At 36.0% G+C, this 4,545-nt stretch overlaps 1 pseudogene; it reads right to left on the bottom strand.

Annotated features, from left to right (window-relative positions):
- Window positions 1-267: 267 nt before the first annotated feature.
- Window positions 268-3,999, bottom strand: LOC107849439 (annotated as a pseudogene).
- Window positions 4,000-4,545: the final 546 nt, after the last annotated feature.

Consider the following 4,545-nt stretch of genomic DNA (forward strand, 5'->3'; position numbering starts at 1 on the left):
AATCATGCATCACAACCATTTCTTCAGAAATATATATGAGTGATTTTTGGACGAGGACATGTATTCCAATCTCCGATCAGAAGACAAAACTATTTAGTATTGTTGTCACATCATATCTCTTTTTTCCTCTAAAGAAGCATGCAATATTAAGAAATATATTCTTCTCTTCATGGTTCAATCCGTCTAGACTTAACCTGAGCTGCTTAACAATTTTTATTTTCCAATATCTCTGATTCTATCTAATGTACTTCTCCACTCAGTTATGCCTCATTTGTAAAGAAAAGAACCCAAGACCTTAAGAGCTAATGGTAGGCCTATAGCATAATCTACTACAGACTTGGAGATTATCAAAAACTCTTTATCAGAAGTCTATTTCTGAAAACTAAAAACTTCAACAGCCTTATCTTTAGTTAATTGGGGAAAGGAATATAGTTGGTCATGACAATGTAGTAAATCTTGGTTTCTAGTTATTGTGATAATTCTGCTTCCATAAGCAAAGCAGTCATGATTTCTAGCTAAATATTCTAATTGGTGTTCCTCATCGACATCATAAAAAACAATTAAAACTTTCCTGTGGCAAAACCTTCTTTTTATCCTATTAGCTCCCTAATACTACAACAATAACAACAAACCCAGTATATTCACACATGGTGGGGTCAGGGGAGGGTAGAGTCTACGCAGTCCATACCACTACCTCTAAAGAGGTAGACAGGCTATTTTAGATAGACCCCTGGCTCAAGATAAACAATAGTATACAAAAGCATCAAAAGCATAGAACAAGATAAAATAACATAGGTACGACATCCACAAAAAAAATTTACATTGCCAAACAAAGGATACCAAAGTACACCTAAAAACTGACTACAACTCATCCATACTTTTATCCCTCTACCAACTTTCCAAAAAAGGAAGAGCACTTGGTTACTTTTCAAAGTAGGATAGCCAAGACCCAAATTGACATTTTGCTGCTTAGTTAGGGGATAAATCATTGTGTAAGGATTGTTAGGTAATTTCGAGTGAGAATCTTATGACTTGGCATAGACTTCTGGTGATTGACTTAGTTATCAAGAAGGGAAAATGAGTTAGGGTAGGTAGGATCGACCTAGAGTTAGGTAGAGCAGTCTGACTCCGATTAGTGCTTTTGAGATAGGGAAAAGTTGGAGGGGATGAGGGTATAGTAGTGCAGAGGGGATGCGATAAGTATGTGGGATAGGGATACTGGTTGCATCAGAGAGTCTGCTAGAGAGGTGTTGGGGTTTTCAAGGGGAAGGTCTAGCCAATATCGAGGGGATTGTTGGTAGAATGAAGATGTTAAAAAGAAGGTAGAGTCGAAGAAGGTAGCTTACGCTAAGTTGGTTGAGAGTAAGGATGAAGAAGAGAAGTGGGTAAGTAGGGAGGAGTAAAATTTAGCTAAAAAGGAGGCTAAGTTAGCAGTCATGGCTGCTAAGACAATAGCTTTTGAGAGTTTGTACAAGAGGTTAGAAGAGAAAGGTGAGGAGAAGAGGTTGTTTAGGCTTGCCAAGGTTAGGGAGAGAAAGGGTCGAGATCTGGACCAGGCTAAGTACATTAAGGGGAGTATGGCAGAGTTTTGGTGGAAGACGCCCTCATTAAGAAAAGATGGTATTCGTATTTCCATATGCTTTTGAATGATGAGAGGAACAGAAGTTTTGTGTTAGGGGAGTTAGTCCATTCCGGGAAGTGTCGCGACTTTGTATTCTGTCAGTATTTTAAGGTAGAGGAGGTCAGTAAGACTAAGACGGAGTACTTGGAGTATAGGTTTAGTGACTCGAGGCAAGAGGAGGAGGTGGTAGTGAAGTTGGATTCTCAGGCGAATAGTTTTAAGTATCTCGGGTCTACGATTCAGGGAAACGGAGAGATAGATAAGGATGTCTCTCACCATATTGGAGCAGGTTTGATGAAATAGAGGCCCTCTTAGGGAATTTTATGCGATAAGAAGGTGGCCCCCAAGATGAAAGACAAATTCCATAAAGTTGCAGTCTGGCCTGCTATGTTATATGGAGCGGAGTGTTCGCCGGTTAAGAATTCTCATATCCAAAAGTTTAAGGTGGCAGAAATGAGTCTTAAAAGAAGTGTCTTTTTCAAGTATATCATCCCATACTTCTTTGATTATTCTCTAATATTCGTAAGAAAGAAAGACCCTTGAAATTGATGACAAACCTTGTCAAAATATTTTGTTGCAACAGTTATCTTCTTGATGCCTCCAATCCCCCTTATTCCAACAAAACCGACATCACCTGATTGAAATTTCATTAATGATTCTATTTCACCCATTCGAGATTCAATTCCCACTAGATATTTTTCATTTGTTAAAACAGTGTGGTGCATATTTTGGAAGTTATCATTTATAATCTTGTCAATGGATTCTGCTTCATTCCTACACTCAGTAAAAATATAATGGTTAAAGTGTTGTACGCAATTATTGGGAAATGGATTCGTGGTTTACTTATATGGACATAGGCAATGCTTGCTTTTGGGGTTAAATTAGACCTAGATACCATATATTTACAATAATAATAAAAAAATGAAAAATTAGAAACATAATAAATATTAAAGTAGCTCTACCAATAGCATCTAAATTCACCTCTCCCAACCAGTTGTTGGACCACATTTGCTAGAACAAATTGGCTTCACTGTTTGTTAGTTTTGTTTCCATACGAACAATGATATCAGCCCCTACTGCAATAGTATATTTCTTACTAAACTTCTTTTATTCTCTCTGTTTAAATCCTCACATTCCATGAAAGAATTTTGATCTTCACTTATCGTTGACTGGTATTAATTATTATTCCTCTATTCCTTTGTTCTCCATCTTTAAACTTCATGTTGAAAGCCAGATTTCTAACCTCTTCAGAGATTATTTTTTTGGTTTGTAACATCACTAATAGACCCTTGTTTCTGAGTAAAAAACCTTTTTAATCAATTTACAGAAACATTTTGAAAGCTATTTTTTCTCAGCCCACTTCAAAAAGCAAAACGACATATGGTCAATTCTTTTCTCTCCTAGTCTTACGTTAATATTAACTGTGAAAGTTCAATAGTTAATGGTCCTTTTAACTTTGGTTAGTGAGATTGCCAACTATCTTTTATAGAGTCAACCCACTTTGATCTAGCCCAGATTCCTTTAAAGGAAATTCTTTTTAGCCATGCAGTAATACAAAGCGAACTATTCTTTCACCTTTAACTTGATAACTTTCAGTCATGTACATGGCTGTTGATTGATTTACACAGAGTCTAGATACATTTCATAAGCCTAAATGACATGGACATTACGAAATTGAAGTTTGTCATCAAACTGAAATACAGAAGCATACTGTAACAAAAATTGTGGCATGTTCACATGATTCGGTTTCTATCTTGAGTTTCATTCCTACCTGCTCCACCCACTGCCAGAAAAAAACCTATAAATAATTTCATCTAAGGAGTATTTTAGTCTAAAAGCTTTAACCTCACATCCAATTGAATTGTCTTTTTAGACGGTAATTTGACATTTTAAAGTAGAAGAAAGCCTTTCTATAAGTAAAAGAAGAGAGATCTTGAAATACTCTTAATTAGAGTTAGAGCTTTTTGCTTATCGGAAATTGTATAAAAATCTGATCACTTGTGTTTTCATGCTGTTCTTTTTATATGGAGTTGTAAATTTATTGAATTTTTTGGGCAACGGAGGCCGTATACAAGAAGTATGCCATAAGTTAGAGAACCTACAAATGCTTTCATTCTATTCTTGAACTGTTGTGTATTTCAAAACCTATGGAACCATTACTGTGGGTTAGAATTTTCCAGAGTATATGTCCCAATAATTAAGTGAAAACTCAACAGTTCTTGTACTACTCACCCATTAGCAGTTTTATAAACAACCAGTCCTGCTATTTTAGCACCTCTATGTAGAGCATCCTTCCATCGCTGCACCTTTTCCAAATTATACTTGAGATTTGTCTTGTCTTTTTTTCCGAGAGCGAGATCAGTTTTGTGGGCTAACATCTTCTGCAACCACACTTGAAATCTGCCTTGTGTTTGGTTACCAACTTCTCAGAATTAACCTTGAAATCTTTCACATGTTTTTCCAAAGCTTTAGCTAAGCTGCTTCTCTTTCCTTCACCGAGAGCTAAAAATTCTTATTTCAGATATGTATTTATTAGTTATAGAAGAGAAAATATTATTTTAATGATTAGAAGAGTTGTCTTGAAAGAATTTTAAGTTTGATTTCTTGGAGTATAAGTTCACCAAGATGTCTCATTAGTCTGATGTGGTTGTTAAGATTGATACTCATTCTATCAATAGGCAGAGATTGTTTTAAGTATCTAGGGTTATGATTCAGGAGAATGATGAGATTAAGCAAGATATCACTCTTTGTATTGGGGTACAGTGTATGAAAAGGAGGGCCGCCTCTAGGATCTTATGTGACAAAAATGTATCTCTTAAACTTAAAAACAAGTTCTATAGAGTGATGCTTAGACTGAATTTGTTGTACGGGGCAGAGTCTTGGCCTATTAAGAAGGCCCACACCCAGAAGATGAGCAGAGATGA

This window comes from Capsicum annuum, chromosome 12 (genome assembly GCF_002878395.1).
Source record: "Capsicum annuum cultivar UCD-10X-F1 chromosome 12, UCD10Xv1.1, whole genome shotgun sequence".
Classification (NCBI taxonomy): Eukaryota; Viridiplantae; Streptophyta; class Magnoliopsida; order Solanales; family Solanaceae; genus Capsicum; species Capsicum annuum.